Genomic DNA, 23146 nt, shown 5'->3' on the forward strand with positions numbered 1-23146 from the left:
TATTATCTGTAGTTAGCCTGCTATGCCACAATACACCAAAACTTGTTGTTATCTGTGACTTAGTATTCAGTGATACATTGATAAACTTCTCCCCACCCCTCTCCCCATTTCTTTGGTAACTACCATTCTTGGTGCTATAGCCAGGAAATCATCTCCATAAGTATTTCATATGAAGGAGATGATACGGTACTGGTCTATCTCATGCCTGGTTAATTGCACTTATATAGTGTGTCTAGTTCCACCTTATCAATGACAGTATCTGATTCTTTTCTCTGGCTGAATACTGCAAGTATTTCATTTTATTTGCTTTACCCATTTGTCAGCTTATTGGCACCTAGGTTGTGTCCACACCTTAGTGATTGTGAATAAAGCTGTCAGGAAAATATGAGGGCTGATGTCTCTGATGTGCTCATTTTATTTCTTTTAGATTCTACTCAGTAGGGGTGTTCTTACTGTGAACTTTTAAGGAGCTTCCATAGTATTTTCTTTAATGGACATACTAATTTCTGTTCCCATGTCCTTACTAATACTTACTGACACAGTTTAGGGGTAACAACCCCCTCCCTCCCCATGTAAGCAAAAGAAAACAATGTCCTTGAGCCTGCTTGCAAGGAAGAAGGTACTTTTTCCTGCATCTCTTTCTGCCTAAAGGAACCCCTAGAGCCTCACTTTGCTAGAGGCCAGAAGGATATGGTCTTTCCTTATCTCTTCTTTCATGAAGGAATGTTTCTCCTTTCCTAGAAGAGATAAGTGTCCCCTTGTGAAGAAGGATACTTCCCTTTCCTAGGAATGTAAAGAGATTATACTCTTTTCTGATTACCTGGCTGTACCTAGGCCACTAGCATTGCTGCTGGACTAATCAGTTCAGCCCCCACCCAGTAAGCTCTCATAAAGACCCTGAGCTATAAGGTGGGATTTCCATTTCCAAAAACCTCTTCCTTCTTCCTAGACAGTTCTGTCCCCTGCTTTTTTCTTAAGCTCTATAATGAAATCTTATTTGCTTAACCCATTTCTGTGAATATCACCCTTTGAATTCATAAAAGAAGGACCTAGAAGTCACCAACACAGTGGAAATTCTGTGTGACCATTATGTTCAGGACCTTGACTCCTGAGTTATTGCCCACCAGAGTCAAGAAAGGTTCTGTCATCCTGAAAGACACCCCAGCATTCCCTCATCATTTCAACCTTTAGTATTTTTGATATAGATATTATTTGTTTGGGTTTGAATTTCCCTAATGAATAGTGATGTGGGACATTGTTTCCTCATACCTTCTAGGTACTATGTATCTTCCTGTAAGACATTCATATGTGGGTCTATTACCTTGAGTATTTATAGTTACTTGTATATTCTGCATTTCAAGCCCTTGTCAGACTTCATACTATACAAGTATTTGCTTCCATTCTGGATGCTATCTCGTTATACTATTGGTTGTTTCCATTTCAATGCATTAAACTCAGTGTCATCTGACTTGTCCAGCTTTCCTTTGTTATCTGTGATTTGGGGGGCCTGTCCAAAAGAACCTTTACTTATCCTAAAATCTTTATTTACCATGGTTTCCCCTAGAAGTTTCATAGTTCTAATTTTTTATATTTAATCCTTTTTTTCTTTACTTTTTTGTTTTGTTTTATTATTATTATTATGTTTTGTTTTGTTTTGTTTTGTTTTTGAGGTAGGGTCTCACTCTAGCCTAGGCTGACCTGAAATTCACTATGTAGTCTCAGGGTGGTCTTGAACTCATGGTGATCCTCCTACCCCCTTCTCCCAAGTGCTGGGATTAAAGGCATGTGCTACTACACCTGGCTTTACATTTAATCCTTTAATGTATGTTGAGATGATGTGTGTAGACTACAGAGAGTAGTCTACTTTCATTCTTTTGCATGTGGATGCTTAATTTTCTGGAAAATTTACTGAAAACCCTGCTTTATCCAATGCATATTTATTAAAAACCAGTTGATTATAGATGTGCCAGTTTATTCCTAAACTGTATGCTGTCCCATTGGTCTACATGTCTGTTTATATGCTAATGCCATGCTGTTTTTATTATTAGAGTTCTGTGGTATATTTTAAAACAGCAGTTATGTTTGCTACTTTGTTGTTCAAAAGAGCTTTGGCGATTGAGATTGCTTTTGTGTTTTAGGCTTGGTTTTTTTGTGAAGAATGTCATTGGTGTTTTGAGAAGGATTGCACTGATTGTGTAGATCACTTTTGGTAGAATGGTCACTTTAACAATACTGATTCTTCCAGTGCATGAACACCAGGTGAGTTCTCACATTTGTGTGTCCCCCTTAATTTATCTCATCAAAGTCTTAAAATTTTCATTGTAGAGATTTTCTTCTCTTTGGCTAAATTTATTTGTGTGTGTGTGTGTGTGTGTGTGTGTGTGTGTCAAACTGTTATTTTTTGGGCATATTATTTATTAATGTCTACTACTATTTTACTTGGAGACCTTTTTCTAATTGAACAAAATTCAGCTATATGAGAGAACACTGCTCAGAAGATTTGCTAAAGAAGTCAGATGTTGTAGAGGCTTGTCAAAGAAATCAGGTTGATTTTTCAGATGCCGGGATTTTGTCTTTCATTTGGAAGAGACTCGCTTTCCCCAAGAGTAGGGTAAATAACATGAAGTTGGTAACTCTTGAACAAATGGCCATAACTCAAGGAATGTAGACCCCAATCTGGCTAGTCTTCAGGAACACAACATAATCAAGGATTAGCAGCCCTAAGCAGAGCCATGCAGCTGACTGTTCACCAGTCCCTCTCACCTGCCTCTACAGGAAGGCTGCTTGGTGGCATGCCACAGTCACTGCACTCTGCTCCAAACCAGTTCTGTCCCATTGGTCTATCTGTCTGTTTTTATGCTAATGCCAAGGTGGCTCCAGAGAGGAGAAGTCACTATTTTGATTCCTAAAAAGCTCCTCACATACAGCAGATATCTTTGTGGTGAAACTCCATGCAAAAGCCATGGGGAAGTAGAATCAACAGGCATCTTCAACTGTGTGATGAAGACATTGAGAATCCAGAAGGTAAGTCACCCTAGTAAGGGCTGAAGTGACAGGACAGAACTAAGAGGACAAAGCTCTTATTGATTATTAATGAAGTATTATTAATGAAGTTAACCAAGCCCTGAAGCTCTGTACTTACACTGCACCACTGAGCATACTGTGCACCACTCCTGTCCCAGACTAGGTTGTGGTTCTAGCAAGCAGGCACCTGAGTTTCCTATGACCCTCTCTTCTTGACTGTGGCCAGCTTGACTCTGCCTGCCCTTCTTTTCCTGCATCCTCCCCTACACCACTTCCCTAGCAGTGGGCTGATGACATTTTGCCTTGCCAATTAAGGCAGTCCACTCAGTCTTCAACAATTTAGAAAGAGTGGCCACAGAAATCAATGTATTATAATAAAAGAGGAGCAAATTTAAGAAGGCTAATTTACTCTAAAAAGCTCATTTTTGTTTTAATATGTTTAAGTCTTGGCAATTCTATTAAATTGAAATTCCTGGAGGACAATGTTGCAAGGATAATTATACAGCATGGTTTGTCCTCCCGTTACATATCCACAGAGAAATCAGAAATGATGAAGTAACCCTGTGAAGCCTCTCAGACTTCCCAAAGCAAAAAGGAACAGCAGGAGTGACATAAGGAAAAATGTGTGAAAAGTGTCAGAATGAATAAAGTGAGGCACGGGAGCCCCTGAGCTCAGGAAAGGGTGTTGAGTAGCCATGCACCACACACCCTGCGGTGCTGGGAGATGTCACGGCACAGGACTTTACTCTTGGGCCTGTCAGTTTAGCAGTGTGCCATTTAGTGGTGCTTATAAAAGTCTAAGAATTGTAGAAAGAGATTCTTTAGCGAAAACTTTCCATTCTGCACATGGGGAACAGGGCTCCGAGGGAAGAGTTTGTGGCCACTACTGTCAGCATTCAGGTGTCCTGATTTCTTTTTGAACTTTTTTCTATTTTGATGAAACTGGTGGAATAGCAAAAAGATGCCTTATAGCTTCTTCCTACCATGCCATGGGCATAAGGTTTCTTGCTATCCCTTGTTATGGGGTATCCACCTTCTGACTGAATCAACACAGATCAGAAGGGATAACTAGGTAAGGACTGTCACAAAAGACAGGCTGAATCCCAAAGCGGTGCAATGAGTATGGAACTGGCAGGATGCAAGAGCAGGTGAAGGCGAATGAGGCCCAGAGGAGAAGATGAGGAAGAGGAGGAACTGAGTGGGACTTAATAGTTGCTACCTACCCACTTGTACTTGTTTGTCCTTAGGCTTCCATTGGGTGTCCTCATGACAACCTCGCCAGGAAAATTTTGCCTACTTATATTCATGGATGCCATTATTAGACAAGACCAATTTAAATTAGGTCTAGTTTGACTGGTTTTTATATATGTGTTGATAGAATATAGAAGATATATGTAGAGATAATAAAGATCAATTTATATTTCAAATATCTACTGTACCACCTATAAAATTTGCCAGTTGTGTGGGTTCTTATAATTTAGTGCTTTATTATACTTTACATTTTATTTTACCTTTAATATTTATTTTCTGACTACTTTGTAAATAACAATAAGGATCCATAATTACTTAAAATCAGTGAAGCTAACTGGATATCTATGAATTGACATGTGAGGAGAATAAAGTGCTCGTAACCCTTCCTCCTTGCAGACTTATGTTTTCACAGGTTGTGTTTTCCTCAAACAGGATACTCTGTTTTCTCAGCTGACCAGTCTTCTCCAAGTACCCTTTGGGAGTCATGCCCTACTCTTCCCTCATTCAATATGGTGTGTTCCAAGTCTGTGCTATCCAACAGTGTGTCCACTAATTGCATATGAAGTGTAACTTGTGTCCTTGAGAAGTTAAATTTCTAATTTTGCTTACTTTTATGAATGTAAATACAACTTCCACACTATTACCAAAGCATAGTCTACTTTGTGTCTATTTTATGGCATTTTTCCTCTGAGCATAACACATGCCATCCAAAGAGGGAAGAAAGCTTTGGTCCAGTAGCCATGGCAACTTTGTAGCAAAATAAAAGTAGCAGGGCTATGGTAATTGTAATGGAGCTACCATTCTGCTGTCCTCCAGTAGAAGAAGGAGGGGAAGATCAGAAGACCCTTACCTTGGATTCTAGCTATGATTCCCTCTTCCCTTCCCCGCCCCAGTAGCTACATCTGATCTTGAAGAATCTAGAAAATCTAGAAAGTAGAAGGTTGACTTTAAGATGATTCCATCATACAATTTCCTAAGGTCTCCATACAGGATGGGATGGGATTTTATAATAATGTAGCTGCCTGTGATTCACCTATGCTCCTTAAGTAACCCCTCACTCTTGCTCTGTAAGTAACCCCAATAAACTTACTGGTTCCCCAATATTGGATTTTGATGCAGTCATGCTTTGGTCTGTCATCTGTATCTTATGAAAGGTGAAAAGGCATGTGTTCTTATGTTCCCTGAGGATAAAAAAATCCACTCAACAATGTCTAAAAGGACCTGTCCACCAAAGTTTCTTAGACCAACCTCCATGGGTCTGCTGAGCAGGCTGAACACATGCTAAGGAGAAGCTGAAGAGCACTGGTGCCATGGTATGAAGAAGCAAATGTCAGAAGCAATCTGGGATAATAGCCTCAGCAGCATCCAGACATCATTAGTGGACTTAAGGATCCATTATGTTTATAAGCTCTTCACTGATGTGTAGAATGTATTTGCCTGATGTGGCTATGGCACATTATTTTGCAGGCAGAATGAACATTCTGGAAAATTTGTATCATTGTTTAGAAGAATAGGGAGGGAGGGAATCTTTCAGTCTGAAAGACGACAACAAACAGATATTTCTGAAACCACTTGTGGGCCAGCATCACACTGAGCATTGTCAGTGATGAATAGCAGTATTCCTCAGCATTACTCTATTGTTCAACCACATCAGAATATTCCTTAGGGATTTTTCACCCTCCTCTAGCTATATTTAATCCCCTTAAGGCTACTTCACTTCACAAAATTCATAATAATTTAGTCATAAAACTAACTCTGACAGACCTCAGAATGAAATTCTAACATAATCTAGGCGAAATTACTATTCTTCCTTTTTAAAAAAGTTTTTATTCTGTAATAAACTTAAGTGATACTAATCACTAAAATGATTGTTTTGGTTGATATTAAGTAAATATTTTCATTTCAAAATACCTTTCTGGGCTTTACATGTCATAAATATGTCCTGTAATTGGCAGAACATCTATATCTACAAAGAATAAGTCTTTGTGGTAATTCTGCTTGAACCCAAGAGAGGAGTGGAAATAGGAAATCCTTCTCTGTCTACATTCCAGGTAGGCATCAAGTGCCCACCATTTGCCAAGTCCTCTCCTAATGGCTTTCCATGTACAAAGATTCATGTTGTTAATTGTTATTATATGTTTGGAAAGCAAGGTGGAAAGACCAGGGAACATGATTTGTCAACAAATCTCAATCATATGCTGTTACATATGATTATGATTCCTACTTTCAAGAATTTTCCCAGGCATGGTGGCACATGCCTTTAATCCTAGCACTTGGGAGGAAGAGGTAGGCATTTGAGGCCCGCCTGAGACCACAGAGTGAATTCCAGGTCAGCCTGGATTACAGTGAGACCCTACCTTGTAAAGAAAAATAAAAGAACTTACCAGTACAAAAATGAGAGGAAAACCTGCATCTGCACATATAAGAAAGAAAGGGGTAGCACACTAGAGTCCATAAAGGTACGAAATCCAGTGTTATCAGAAAGGAGTAACTTACTCATAGTACTGGCTGAAATGCGATTTCTCGTACAGAAAAGGTACCAGATTCCCTAGCTGCTCCACAGTTCACAGCTAAGATGGGTGGCAAAAGTTTTAAGATTCTACTCTTCAGACATCAATATTATAAATGTATGTTTAATAAATTAAGTTAAGCTCAGAAAATATTTGAATGTTCTTATGCATGAAACAGCTGTGCCATAATGCCCAGATCAGAGCCTTGTCTTACTGAGGACACAAGGGATCTTTCCTCTGAGAGTGATCAAGTCCAGATCTCCCCCAGTGTGGGTGCTGAAAGAACATCATTAGTGCATTACCACTTCAGTCCCATGGGAAGAATTACAGCCAGGTGGTCTCCTCCATGGTTCAGAAGCCAGAAAGTAGAATATAGAAAGGTTATTCTTTCACCAGATGACTCAGGCAGCTTTGGCAGGATAAAGGGGTTAGATTTCTATTTCCTACAATCCAAGCTCCATTCCTCTCCCACTTCCTCAATAGTCGTGAGAAGTTCCCACGTTCAGAAGTCAATCATCACCAGAAATGAAGCAATTATAGTAAAAAGCTAAACTTGTACTCTGTCATTTTATGAGTTAAAAAAAAAACCTATACATAAATTTTGTGTGTAGATATAACAACTGCTATGGAGAAAAAGTCAGATTTGTAAACTATAATGGGTAAGAGATAAATGGTAATTATGAAGGTATCCATAACTTTCTTCCACAGGTTTTCATAATCATTTCACATTGGAGAGTAGTCACTAATGTCATTTTATCAAAACAGTTGGGGGGACTTTCATTCACAAGTGGTAGCCACACAATCTTTGAGTGGACAGATAAGGAGTTTGTGGAATAACATGCACTGACTTCAGGGAAAATCCAGAGCCCAGGTTTGAGAAAAACTGTGTGGTTCTGGCAAGGTGACCCACTAAAAATTTCAGAAGTCGATGACAATATGGGGATTTTCTTAACTGGTTTTCCATATACTCAATAGATTTGAAAACTGGTAGTGATCTTTTTGTATGAGGTCACTTTCTTCTAAAGAGGACTATGGAGAGGATTGCCTACCCAGGTCACCTTCCCTGCTAGAGAGTAAGTGATGGTACTGCAACTGGGTGGAAGGATTTGAGTCTCTGATATTACCATGAAACACAGTTAATAGCTATGTACACATTTAGTCAAATATTTATCAACTTTTTCCAGAGTCCAGTTTCACTGAATGATTCTCTGGGTTTTTATTTTTATTTTTTATTATGAACTTTTCTACCAGAATATCATATGTGACCTCATGTTAGGTACACACTGAAGCCTATTCATGACTTGAATAGAAAGGATGTGAAAGGTCATCTGCTCATTTGGGGTAGTCAATATTTCTTTCTTTTGTCTTTTTTATTTTGGTTTTAGCATGTAGTATCTGTGATATATGGATATGTGTGTGCAGATCCATGTGCTCAAATGTGGAGGACAGAGTAAGACCCCAGGCATCCACTATCATTACTTTTCTATTTTATTTTTCTGAGATAGCTTTTCTCACTGCCTCTGGAGCTCCCCCCACCCATTTTTCATTTGAGCAAGGAGCAACAGTGATCTCCCTAAGTCTGCCTTTTTCAGTGCTAGGGATGCAGGCATGTGTAGCCATATCATACTCAGCTTTCTACATGAGTGCTGGAATTGGGCTCATGTGTTCTCTCATGCTCATTATGCATTACCCCCTCCAACCCACAATCAATATTTGATGCCCCTACAAAGACAGAAACAATTAAAAGCTTGCTTGGCTCTGTTCTCGTTTATGCATATAATACAGTAAAATGTTTTGGAATGGTTCAAAAATGAGTACTGGACTGAGGGCACAGGAAGCTCCATGAATACATTGGTCACCTGGAGGGCTGGCTAAGAGGACAGATGACAGTGAGATGGCGAAATGGATGTGGGACACAAGGCAGGAGAGTAAGCTGGCTAGTGAGGTCAAAGCAGCATTCGAAGAAACCAGATGCAGAGAGAAAGATGGGAAACTTCCCATTTCTATCAAGGCTGACTAGTTACAGAGCATGGGCAAAAAAGCATGTAGCATGCAATGACCTAGAGAGGGCCCAGTCACATTCCTCTCATCTGCATTTCACTAATTGGTAATTCAGTTCATTTTATTCCTTCCCTTCTACCCTACTTTCATTCCAGCCCCACAGCCTTTCACCCCTCTCCTTACACCCTTGCCCTCTGACTAAGTCCCTTAAGAGAATCAAATCAGAGGACAAGGAACTTGGTGTTCCATGTTTAGGAACATTTTTAGTTGCATACTCAAATACTCTTTTCTGGCCCCCTTAATCTTCTGCAAAAAGAGACTTGGTTTCACATCATAAACACAATGTCTAATGAAGTCATTGCCATAATTCATAAACCTTTGGGATGATTTTTCCCCTTAGGATTGGACACACAGTTTTAGGCAGCTTAAAGCTCTTAAGTAAACTTGTCACACTTTTTTTTTTTTTTTTCTTTTTAGTTCCTGTGCTTATGCTGTCAGCCATAAGGACACACTGGGAACTACAAGGCCTTTTGTTGACCACACAGATACACTCTATGCCGAATGGCAAGCAGCCACTGCTAACCACAACTACTGTGTGCCTGTATCATCGTGGGAAATTTTTAGTTTGTATACATACCCCAGACCCTCTCAGTGAAAGGGTTGCACTGGTGGGAACTTTCAAGGGAAAGGATAACAAATCCCAAGATGCATTTCTTCTCTCAAATAGCAGACAATTCCTTAAATCTTCAACCTCATAATGATCAGAGAGGCTTGAGGGAAGAGGGAGTGGACTTCTACAGTGTCATGGAATCATGCATCATAACTTCTGAACATAAAATTTAAAAAATAAACAAGAGATTAAATAGATGAATCAAGTAAGTAGCATCTCAAATCCTTTTCCAATTTTCTTCACATGAGAAATTAGAGAAACTGAAGTACCTACTCTGGAGACAAAGAAGTTGTAGCTGGATTGAAACAGTTGAAACACTTCAATGGGAAAGAAGAATCAGAAATGATATATGTAGCCCTGTAGAGAAGAACCAAGACCAATGAGTGGCTATATTTTGGGAAAGTTAATTATACTAGAGAGCAGTTCACGATAGCCAGAATTATCCTAGTAGAAGACAAGTAGAGTTTAAAACCAGTAGGCTTGTTCAACAAAAACTCAGTGAACACTGGCTTGTTCTTTCTCACATGGCCCTAATCGTGTAACAGAGGAAGAATTGTACCAGAAGTTAAAAGTCCTCTCTGACACCTAGTGACTGTATTATACTGAGAAAATCAATTAACTAATTTGGACTTTAACTTTCTCTTCCAAAAAGAAAATAAAAGAAATGGGTAACCATATCTATATGGTCTTTCCAGGTCTTACAATATGTAATTATTTCTTTTGTTTTATTCTACCAATTTTTCATGAATGGAAGAAAGGGTAGTGGTGATATGCATGCATGTATTTGAGTATCTTCTCAGATTTTATGGTCTTGATTCAGAATTCCTTATGCACTGCAATGAAAATTCCTCTTCTAATCACAAATGCTACAGGGTATTTTCTAGTAACATGTTTCTTGGAACTGGTACCACTACATTTGTATCAGGAGAAGTTGTGAGTAGTATGAAGGGAAAACAATGTGTTAGACTCAATTAGGATCAGAGCCAAACAGTTTTATTGATGAAGTGTTCTGCTATGTGTTGTTCAAAATAAAATGGAAACCTATGGTAAAGATGCAGGTTACACTAAGGTCTGATAGGTAGCAAGACAGGGTTCAGTAAAGTACACTCCAATGTTCTTTTTTTGTTTTTTCCTTAAGACTAAGAAACCTCAAGATTGAATAGTGGCAAATGCTAGCCACTCTAGAAAAATGTCACATTATTATTAATACCTATTCCAAATTCTCACATTCATGAAATTAAAAAAAAAAGTTTATGTTTATTTATTTATTTGAGAGAAACAGACAAACAGAGAGAAGGAGGCAGATAGGTAGAGAGAAAATGAGCGCTTCAGGGCCTCCAGCCATTGCAAATGAACTACAAATGCATGCACACCTTGAGCATCTGGCTTACATAGGACCTGGGGAATCGAGCCTCGAATGGAGGTCCTTAGCTTTCACAGGCAACTGCTTAAATGCTAAGCCATCTCTTCAGCCCTCATGTCATTTTTGAACCACACACACTCTCGCTTAACACCAGCATCTGATCAAGTTAAAAGATAGTTCATTGGATGCCACTATGATAAGAGAAGAAAGACAGATGAAGTGGCATGGTTAAAATTATAGAAAGGTGCTGAGCATGGTGGCACATGCCTTTAATCCCAGCACTGGGGAGGCAGAGGTAGGAGAATTGCCATGAGTTTGAGGCCACCCTGAGACTACATAGTTAATTCGAGGTCAGCCTGGGCCAGAGTGAGACCCTACCTCAAAAAATATATATATATATGAAGTAGTATATGAGTCTATAATGTACCAGGGGAGAACAAAACTTGGAATCATTACAATCATGATAAATCCACCTGTTTTCTCAAAGCCATTATGACCTTCATTTGATGGGGAAGATGAATATATTTATATCTTTCATTATTCAATCACTAACAGACAAAGACTTCAAATAGTTGCTAAGAAAAGTACTAGCACACCAAAAGCCATGAAAGGGTGCCAAGAAAGCAAATGTTATATCAGAAATTGAATATGTGGGAGTGACGGTTGGGAACAGAGAGCACACTTATCCATGGGGAGCACAAGTATCCTACAGAGAAAGGAACTAAATATTTCCATGTCTGGTTACTTGTGAAATATATTTTTCACAATCTTCAAACATTCCAATCAATTATGTTAACATGCATGCATCATCGTCAACTATGTATACCAAGTGCTCTCAGAGGAAAAGGGATAAAAACTGCAACACAATAGTCAGTCCTACCAATCTTATCCAGTGTTTTATATAAATGGTGCACATAGTACAACTCAACAACTGTTTACTATCTATCCTGCAGAGAGATCTCTCCTGAAGCTTTGGTGGACTCACAGGTGAGGTCAGGGGCTGGAGTGATGGCTTAAGGTGCTTGCCTTCAAAGCCTCAGGACCAAAGTTTGACTCCCCAGTACCCATATAAGTCACATGCACAAATTGGCACATGTGTTTGAGTTCATTTGCAGAGGTTAGATGCACTTGTGTGCTCATTCTCTCCTCTCTCACTCACAGTCTCTCTACCTTTCAAATAAGTAAATAAATAAATATTCTACAAGGTGAGGTCAGTATTCTTCTAATCTCAAGTAGTTCAACCCTCAAGCTTGGAAGACTGGGTGTATAATTTTTTTTTTTTAATACGATGACAGTTGTAAGAAAGTTATAACATATGACTGAAATTTCTAAGAGAGGGACATCAATTCTGCTGGACAAAGTCAGAGAATTACTCATGTATAAGGTAAGTTCTGACTGCAGAATTATACATCCACAATGGAATTAGTATATGGAAAGGTTTAAGATATAAAGCGCTGATGTATACTTTCTTGTTTTGTGAAGTGGGGGGGGGGCAGTAATGATCTACCCTGAATTAAAAAAAATAATGATTTGATGTTCATTTTGTTGGCTTTAGAAACCCCTTGAACTTGTTCTTTATGGCTAAGGGAAACTTAAATGAGATATATGCTTATGGAAATCTGAAGCAAAATAAAAACACAGTAATTCTTAGGAGATGTCACTGTAATTCACCATTAGCAAACTGGGTATCTTTTGTGAGACCTTTGAGTCAACTTGTAAAGGTTAATGATGAAGATGTCATTATGAACAGAATTTTAATGAAAGTGGTAATGTTATGGTTCAAATATAAAAGTGTCCCTTTGAATAGGTGCATATATTAAAGTCATGATTCCTAGCTGATAGATCCAATCACTGGGAGATAATTGGATCACAAGAAAACTAACTTCATCAAGGAGTTAATCCACTCATGAGATCATGTGAATTTCATGAATGAGTTAATCCACTGGTGAGGTCATATTGAATGAGCTATAAGAATCAGAAGTCTGTTCAGAGGCAATAGCTCTAAAAAAGTATATCTTTGAAAGCCACATTTTGGCGTGGCCTATTTGTTGTCTTTTCTGATTTGTGATCACTGTAAGATGAGCAACCTGTGTACAAAATCTGCCACCGTGCTATTCCGCCTTACCACAGGCAGAGACACTAAACTGGCTGTCCATGGACCCAACCTCTGAAACCAGGAGCCAAAGTAAAATTTTCATTGTTTAAGTTGCTTTACAAAGGTATTTTGTCATGGAAATGAGTGTCTGGCTATACAGATACTAAAAGACCCAAGACAATAAAACTATCAATAATAAGTAAATGCAGAACCAAGATTCTAACAGTACCTCTCAGGACACCTAATGTACGATTAAGTAATCACCTGAGTAAACACTAACAATAACCTTATCATGAGATTCCATGAAACTGGTTGTATCTATATGATTCTAATTATCCCTAGGTAGGAAGCCAGCAGCAGAGTCAACCTTCTTGGAACTTTGTAGCACAGTATATGCAATCCTGTGAATGTACTTAATGTTTAGGGTACACAGTTTAGTTTCACCCTTAAAAATATAATCAAAAACTATCAATAAATTAACCCTTCTTATCAACTTTTGTATCCCATGTACATGAGGATTGTGAAAAAAGTTAAAGTGACTCTCTTTAGCACCCCAAGTACACTGGGAATGCAGTTAGAATTACTGAGGTAAGTGATTCTGAAGAGAAGATTCTTCTGGCTCATAATGAGCTTCTCACAGGCCTTTCCTTTCTAAATGTGTCTCAGGACATGAAGGTGGAAGTATGGTATATATTCAAAACTGCCACTCTTCAGTTTCTTGGGCAGAAAAGTAAAACTAAGACAATGTGTGCATAAAAGTTCTTTGTCTCCCAATAAGATATTTTGTCTTCAACAATCTCTCCTACTTCAATTTTGAGACTCTGTTAGTCAAAACTGAGGAAATTGTTCTTATTTGTTTTAAAATACACTGAAACCTATTTTAATATTTTTCTTTTAGCACGTGTCTGTTTTTTGGTCAAAGCTATATTTTCCATTTTATTTGGATGGCTGTTAAACATAGTACTTTTCTTTCTCAAGAAATCTTCCATGTCAGAGCTATAAATGAATGTGAAAATGTTGGTTCTAAACTTTTCAGTCTTTTACCAAGTAATTTTCAACACTTACTTTTGTGTGAAACACTGAGTTAGACTACCAAAAAAAGGAACCAAATACAAAATTTAGCCCTCAAGTAGTAACTAATATAGTAATTCAAGTCATAGGTAATTATACAACAGAACAGAATATGGTAAGTGACATGGAAAAGGAGGTGTGGCTTTGAGGGCTTGTATATCTTATTGGTTAAGTAAAGGTCTAAAACTACCTGCCTGACCCCTGGATAACTATGTCATTGTGAAGAGTAGCTTCTTATGTGAGTTAGGAACATGAATAGCACCTCTCCTATGGGGTTGTTTAGTAGATTAAATGAGATAACACACAGGAAGTTATTTTACATTATTGAACACATTTAATATTTGTTATTTTTTTGTTAGCAAAGAAAATAAAGAATTGCAAAATGGGATGTTGCACTGGAGTGGTTCCCCTTTCAAGTGCTAAAGCTATCGTGGGCAGTTGACAGTAGAAGTAATAACGTCTATAGAGAAGGGAAAAAAAAATAATAGGTCATATTAAGAAGCAGGGAATTTTTCAAAAAGAAATTTGACATTCAGATTGACCCTTTAAAGACTGGAAAGACACATATACAAAAATAAGCAGAAAAATGTTTTCTTCTGAAGGGTATATAAGAAAAGGCAGAGGCAAGAAAGCATCAGGCATGCATAGAAAATTTGAGGCTTCTGCACCTGGCAACTGGGCAGGGTATATGAAGAATCTCAGGCCCACTGCTGACATCCATCCAACAAAAATGCACAGCCTAAACTCTGCAGCAAATGTGGGACACTGGAGGTATGGAGGAAGCCCACGTGACTTGTTTAGTTTATATTCAATGACTGCCATGGCTTAGGCAACTAGAGTAGATTTTACTTAATAAAGGACTATTTTATTAAAAGTTCACTAATACTGTTTTTGATACCTAACCTATAAAGTTTTATGATTTTTTTAATATTGGAAAGTTAATTTGTGATTAAGAAATATGACTGGGTTATACTGAAAACACATTTATGTGTTTTCACTGATTTTTCTAGGGATGTTGAAAAATAAAATATTCTTGATTTATATTGATTTCTACAGTGAATAAACTGCTGAGTCAATGTGAAATTATTCTGAAACAACAGATTGCTTTAAGTTAATTTGATATTGTGTTGTAGTTATTGGTATATCCTAGACAGTAACATCATGACACCTTGAAAAGTTATTTTCTCTTCCAAAGATAAGATAATAACAATGCAACAATAACCAAGATTAAGCCAGGATTTTACTCTTGAATATATTCAACAGCATTAGCATTGCGACCAGATTTCAATTTACTCCAGGCAGTTACAAAAGTCTGTTTTTATATTAGGCTTTATCTCTAGATTCATATTTTTTATAATGATTTCAATTCCACTTTCTTTTCCTGAATCTTGGTAGTAGCAATACCTGCTTAAATGCAGTTAAAATTCATTGTAACATCTCATTTATATGATAGCTTCACACAGGATTATCAATGAATATAACATTCACATTTTAAAACACCAAGACAAAGGCCTTTCAAGCCACAGAACGTCTATATAATATTTCCCCATCATCTTTACATTCAAAACATCTTAGCACCCTGACATGGTGGTAGGCCTGACCCTAAGAACATCTCACCAGATGCACCAACCTATCACAGAGAGTCTGGAAGGACAAATAAACAAAAGCCTTCTGCCTGCAGAGCTGTGAACCTACACCTGTGAAATCTCACATCACACCCTCTGATGGGAAATCAAATCAAATCTGCAGAAAGTGCCTTCAGCTTCTCATAAGAGAGTTGCTATCAATATGTCTGGCAGTATTGCTTCCAATGAAAATGATTCCCTTATGTGCGGGAGAAGCAGGCTTAGATAAATGATTATGGCTAGGCCACCCTGCATTCATACCATGGAGAACAACACAGAAAGAAATGCTTCCTGGACTTGCTCTGGAAAAGCTTGGAGACAGGAACTCTCAGTACATTGTGAAACTCTAAGTCTGGTCCCTATCCACAGCCCTCCCATCCATCCACAGGATAGCTGCACCTGGATGCTTAATCCTTTGCATATTACCCATTCAATACCTTGGGCCTATCAATTAAAAAACAAAACAAAACAGAAATTCTGATCTCTTATTGTTACATTAAGATTGGTTTGAGCTATTTCAAAACAATACTTATAGTGGCAAAGAAACAAAAATGATTTTTTGTCATTATAAAACACCACGTTCATTCACACTGAATTAGGGATTAGTTGTGGTAGATCCATTTTTCTTTAAATCTACAGATGCATGAGTACCGGTTTTCTATAGGGCAGACATAGTAAAGAAGAAAATAGTGCCACAAGGAAATGACAGGACACAGTCTCCCTTTCTCATGACTTATAAAATTTGGCATTTGCCCTTTTAGGAAAAGCAGAGATTTCACTTGTTTTATAGAAGAAAACATGAAGTCAAGCACTGTTATTCTGCAGAATGTTACCCACATAGATTTGTAAGCATGTCTAACAAAGTTGCACCTGTCTAGAGCCTGCCTCGCAGGTCACTGAGACAAGGGCAGAAGTCTGAAGAGAGTAGCTATTGTGATCAGTGTTCTCAGTTGTAGTTTTTAGGGGCATGGCTACTTCCTGCGAGAAGAGACTATTTCATTTACTTTTCAATACCAGTTGCAATAAGGTCTCCACTTGGAAGAGGTATATCAAATCTGTTGGGATTTAAGTTTTAATTTTTACCAGTTCCTATAAAGCACCTCCTGACATCCTTGGGTAAATTGGCATTGTGTTAAGAAGTAGATTCCACTGGAATCACAAAAGCTCTGGAGAGCTTGCAGGTTGTCACCAGTTTTACAAGCGCTAGTTCTGCCAGAGTTAGAAAGTATTAACTTCTTTATAAAATGTTTTAAGAAAAAAAAAAATCACTGAAGGCAGAAACCTGGCAGTATTCCTAGATGAGATGTGCTTTTAAACTCTTTTTTAAAAGCGGAAAAAAGATTAGCAAATCTTTTATCTAACTCTTACTATGTCACTACTGAATTTCACTTTAATTATTCTGTTTCTAAATTTGATGAGTTTTATTTGATTTTTATTTAAAGGTATATAGCTCTTCTCACATTATCCTGGGATATCATTGGGTAGTTAATCTTCCAGCCACCCTAACCCTCTCAGACCACAGCTACAACTAGACAGAATGAATCAGGAATATATTTTAGGGATTAAATTTAAATTCCTCTTTTTTTACATGTGGCCCAGAGAGTGTTGGGTAACATTTTTAGACATAGAAGAACTACAGACAAGAGCCAGATGTAGCTAAGCCAAAACCTTTGTTTCCAAACTCAATTTTCCCTTTAAAGGAAGATCCCTAAACAAAATATAAATACAGTATCTTAAAATCCTCAAATTTATTACAAGAGATGGGCCAGCCTGCAAACCCAAACTCAGATGTTTGGCAAAACTGGTGTTACTAAGTGTGGTAGTTTGAATGGATGTTCCCCTAGAGATCCAGGAGTTTATTATAGCCTGTAACTTAATAGATTTCCAACTGCCTGGCTGGTGGTGGCATGTCACTGTGGGAGGATCATTCTAGGGTACAGCCCTACCGAGTGTTTGGGGGTGGATCTGGATTCCAGCCTAAGGTATGCAGAGCAGTCAGAGCTCAGCCTGGCCTCCTGGAGTGTGCTCCCTTGTGGAACTGGTGGTGGCATTTCTCTCTGTGCAGACCTGTAAAAGAAGGCCAGCTTCTGCCATTACAGAACTTCCCCCTGGATCTGTAATCTTCAAATAAATTCTCTTCCTCCTGTAACTGTGTCTGGTTCAGAGGCTCATCCTAGCAACATAAAACTGACTACAATACTAAGGAAGCCATTTATCTTTTCCTTCTCTGGCTACTTTGAATTCTGACATTTCCAGCAAAAGGGTTTCCTAAGAGTAGCATATAAGGTGATTTGTAAATCAATATTTTGTAATAGTCACATACTGATATTCTAGTAGTTGTTCTGTAGCATAAATGAAATGATAAAATATTTATATTTAAGGCATAAAGCCTCATAAGTTTAGGCATGCCTGTATGCAGCTACAAAACTATCGCCATAATCAAGGTAAATATATAGGGATTAAATTTATATATATATATATTTATGTATATATATATACATAAATATATATATATTTATATATATTTATGTATATATATATATGCATATATATATGTATATATATGTAGCAATCACTCCCAAGAGTTATTGAACCATCCCTACTCTCCTTCAACCTCTCCATCTCCAGAGAACACTGATCTGCAGTCTAGCAAAATAAGAGTTTCATATTTCCTTAGAACTTTTGATAAGTACAGTCATGCAACTTGGTGTGTTTTTCATCTGACTTTATTTTTGGCTAATACTTTATCACATTAATGGCTTGAAAACTTATTACCTACAGCAAACATTAGACATAGGAAAATGAATTCTACCAGAATGTCTCAAATGAAATTTCCAATTTCCACCAACAAATGTTCTAATTCAATGGCTAAGCAATTATAATGCATTAGACATTTACCACAATGAATGTGCTGAAATAGAAAACATACACTCATGAAAATGTTACTTACAACAGCATTATTACAATGTTTAATTCAATTTTATTATTTTGAGAGCCATCCATGTTGTTTTTGTTGATGGTGCTTTTCTTTAAAAAATCTACTTAACTATCTATTATTTTAAAATCTAGGAAGATTTTACTATAGAGATTATAGAACTTTTAGGAAGAAAGAACACAGAGCTCTTCCCAAGGGGCAGAAATAGGGTTTCTTGGATATTGGGAAAGCCCACCAAGATATATAGATTGGAATCTTCCATGGTTTGGGGACTGAACTGGTTAGTTTTTCCTCATCACCAGGTTTCCAGCTAGGTGTCAGGCTTTCTTGGAAAGGGGGCACTTTTCCCAGGGATCTTTTGTACCTATCTATCTATTTTAGACTGGTTCTTGCTATGTAGGCCAGCCTAGCCTTGAACTTCCAACCCTCTAGCCTCAGCCTCCTGAGTGGTCAGTCACAAACATGCATTTCCATGATAGCTAAGGGTGTTGAACTTTTTTTAAGTACTAAGTAATCATTTGTGTTTCTTCTTTTGTGAATTTTTTTTTTTCATTAGTCCATTTGGTTACGGGAAGACTTTTTGTTTTGGTATTTAATTTTTACAGTTCTTTGTGAACTCTGGTTATTAGCCTCCTGTCTACCATATAGATAGCAAAGACTTTTCTCCCATACTGTGGGCTGGGCTACATCTTTTTTTTATTGGTGGTTTCTTTTACTGTGAAAGGCCTTTTAAATTTTATGTAGTCTCATTTGTTGATTTTCCATGCTATTGAAGTTCAGAAGGTTCTTGTCTATTTATAATGTAAAGAGTTTTCTTTATTTTTATTTTTTTCTGCGGTAGGATTTCATTCTAGCTCAGGGTGACCTGGAATTCACTATGTAGTCTCAGGGTGGCCTCAAACTCACGGCGATCCTCCTACCTCTGCTTCCCGAGTGCTGGGATTAAAGGCATGCGCCACCACACCCGGCTTTTCTTTTATTTTTTTCATCTAGAAATTTCTGTGTTTCTGGTTTTAGATGAACGTCTTTGATCCACTTCAAAGTGATATTAGTACATACACAGACAGAAAGAGAGATGGATTTAATTCCATTCTGCAAGTGAACATCCACTTTTGCCAGTACCACTTGTTGAATAAGCTTTTGTCTACTGAATATTTTTGGCTTGTTTGTCAAAGATTAGGTGGACAATGCAGTGTTGACTTATTTCTTGTTACTCACTTCTGTTCAGTTGGTCGATATGTCCATTTTGTTGCCAGTCGTTAATCTGTTTCAATGACTACTGCCCTTCAGTGTAGCTGAGACCCCCTCCCCTCCCGCCCTTGTGATGCCTCCAGCCGTGTTCTTTTTTCTTAGAACCGCCTTGGCTATTTTTGGTCTTTTGTGATACATATGAATTCAGGGGTTATTTTTTCGAGTTCAGTGAGGAACATAACTGAAATTTTGACAGGAACTGTGCTAAATTTGTAGATTACTTTTGATAAGGTAGCCATTTTCACAATGTTAATTCTGCCAATCCAACAGCATGGAAGGTCTTTTTTTAAAATCATGTTTTGAACTTCTGATGTTTATAGTTTGAGTGTTGTAAAGTTTTCATTGTAGAAATATTTTACAGTGTTGGTTATGCTTATTTTTGTTAGGTATTTTATATTTTGGTAACTATTGTGAATGTAATGCTTTCCTTAATTTCTATCTCTGTGAGTTCATTACTGGTATACATGAAAGCTACTGATTTTTTAAAAAATATTTTGAAAGCATTTTTATTTTATTTGCAAAGAGAAAGAGGGGATGAGAGAGACGTAATGGGCATGCTAGGGCTTCTAGTGACTGCAAATGAGCTCTAGACACGTGTGCCACCTTGTGCATCTGGCTTATGTGGGTACAGGGTAATCAAACCTGTGTCCTTAGGCTTCATAAGCAAGCTCTTTAACCACGAAACCATCTCTCCAGCCTGAAAGCTACTAATTTTTATTCATGAAAGCTATATCTTGCAATTTTACTGAAACTATTCATTGCTTTAGGAGTTTTCTTATAGATTCTATTGTGTCTTTTCTGTATAGAATCATGTCATCTACGAGTAGGGATAATGTGGCTTTTTTCTTTCCTTTTTAAATTTTATTTCCTTTTTTATTTTTATACATCTTATGTTTTTTCTTTGTCTTATTTCTGGAGCTCAAACTTCAGCACAATACTGAACAGACGTGGTAAGAAAGGATATTCTTGGCTTTTTCCTATTTTTAGAGGAAATTATTGTAAAATAATGTTGGCTGTGGTTTTGTCTTATGTCTTTACTTATTTTAAAGTGTGTTCCATCAATTACAACTTTCTCCAGGACTTATCATTAAGACATGTTGGACTTTGTAGAATGTCTTTTCTGAAACAATTAAGACAATCATGTAATTTCTGTCTTGAAAGTTATTATACAGTGTCTTAAATTTACTGATTTTTGTATGTCTAACCAAGCTTGAATCCCCAGAATGAATCTTACTCCCTAATGTGTTGAATTTGATTTGCAAGAATCTTACTGAGAATGTTTGCATTTGTCTTCATCAGGGAAACTAGTCTGAACTTTTCTTTCTTTCTTTCTTTTTTTTTTTTTTTTTTTTTTGTTGTTGTTGTTGGGTCTTTATCCAGTTTAGGGATCATGGTTATGCTGGCTTCACAGAATGAATTTGTCAATGTTCCTTCTTTTTCTATATCATGGAACACTTGGGAAGAGTTGGTATTAGATTGTCCTTAAAAGTTTTATAGAATTCCATGGTGACTTTTCTTTGTGGGGAGGGTTTTAATTACCATATTAATTTTATTGCTTACAATGGATCTGTGTAAGTCATGATGTCACTTTTAACTTTAGGAGGCTGTATAGGTTTAGAAATTTATCCTTTCCTTCACCATTTCCAGCTCTTTGGAACATAACTGTTGTTGTTGTTTTTAAGTATTCTCTGATGATATTTTGAAATTTATTGTGAAAGCAACCTTTTCCAGCTTTTTCTTTGTTCATGTTTCTTTCATGGACAGTATCCTATCTTATGTGCTCACAGATGGGACTTTCTTCCTTCTTCTTTCTTGTAATGTATCCCTTTCAGAATTTCTTGTAGAGCTGGCTTGGTTAACAAAAATTGTCTTCATTTGTGTTTGTCTTAAATATCCTTATTGCTCCACCAATCTTGAAAAATACATTTGCTAAGAAGATCATCCTTCGTTGTTTGTCTTCAGAGCTTACAGTATGTCCTTCTATTCTTTTCCAGCTTTTAGAGTCTTGAAGAAAGGTGTGAGGTTATTCTCAAATCCTTGTCTTTGTGTGTGAGTTAGCATTTTTTCCTTACAACATTTAGTATTGTTTCTTTACAATGGTTATTTTAAATTTATTTATTTATTTATTTTACAGAGAAAGAGGGAGAAAGGGAGAGAGGGAGGGAGGGGGGGGGAATGCAATGGGTGCATCAGGGTTCCCAGCCACTGCAAATGAACTCCAGGCACATGTGCCCCCTTGTGCATCTGGCTAACATGGGTCCTGGGGAGTGGAACCTGCATCCTTTGACTTTGCAGGCAAGCGCCCCTTAACCGCTAAGCCATCCCTCCAGCCTGTAAATAGTTACTTTAATATTTTTATTTACCTATGAGACAGAAAGAAAGAGTGAGCCTCCAACTACTACAAATGAACTCCAGATGCATTTGCCACCTTGTGTATCTGGCTTATGTGAGTCCTGGGGAATGGAACCTGGGTCCTTTGGCTTTGCAGGTAAGTGTCTTAATCACTAAGTCATCTCTCCATCTCCCTGCTATGAATTTTTGACATTCTTATTATGATGTGTCATGCAGAGAACCTACTCTGATCAAGTCTGTTTGGAATTATATCTCATGCCAACTTTCTACAGATTTGGGAAATTTTCTCTAATAATTTCATTACATAGGTAATATTTTTTTCATATATCTCAGTTTCTTCTACCCACTGCATTCTAAGGTTTGGTTGCTTGAATTTATCCCAGAGTTCTTGGAATCTCATCTTTGTTTTCTGAGAATCATCCTTTTGCATGACCTTGTCTGATAGTAGTGTATTCTGAAGTAGTCTTTATTTGATTGAGTATTGATTTCATTTCTATAATATCTGTTTGATTGTTTTTCAGCATTTCAACTTTCTTGCTAAATTTATCCTCCATATTTATGACTTTTTCCTCCAACTTACTGTTTCATATCACTCTCATCTGCCTAGCTGAAATGTCCATGTTATAGTTGTTTTCATAAGTAGGGCTCCAAATTCTCTCTCTGACATTTCAGCCTTCTTGTTTTCTGCTGTGGGTAGCTGAGCCTTTAGGAGCGTGATCTGGTGGTTTGTTGTCCTTTGCTCTTCATATTTCTTTCTTGTGTCTTGGGCCTTTTTACAGATGGGTCCCCCTCCCCTCTTACTTGCTGTTTTTCCTCCACTCTGTTTGATTGTTTCTTTTTTTTTAATGTAGGTCCTTTCAGTTTTACTCAGAATCGTGTTCTGTCAGGTTTACAGGGGCAGGCCCGTGTTTGTTGGTAGTTTTGTTTTTGATCAGCTGTATGGTATCCTTCTGTGTTGCCATCTTGTTTCCTTTGGTTTCTTTAAGAATATGTAACAT

General features: G+C 37.5%; 1 protein-coding gene across 2 annotated transcripts in view; it reads right to left on the reverse strand.

The window, feature by feature from the left end:
* The window catches only part of Sema6d (semaphorin 6D), a 736415-nt gene that overhangs the window by 524532 nt on the left and 188737 nt on the right, over nt 1–23146 (reverse strand). The window lies entirely within an intron of this gene.

This window comes from Jaculus jaculus, chromosome 8, assembly GCF_020740685.1.
Source record: "Jaculus jaculus isolate mJacJac1 chromosome 8, mJacJac1.mat.Y.cur, whole genome shotgun sequence".
NCBI classification, from domain to species: domain Eukaryota; kingdom Metazoa; phylum Chordata; class Mammalia; order Rodentia; family Dipodidae; genus Jaculus; species Jaculus jaculus.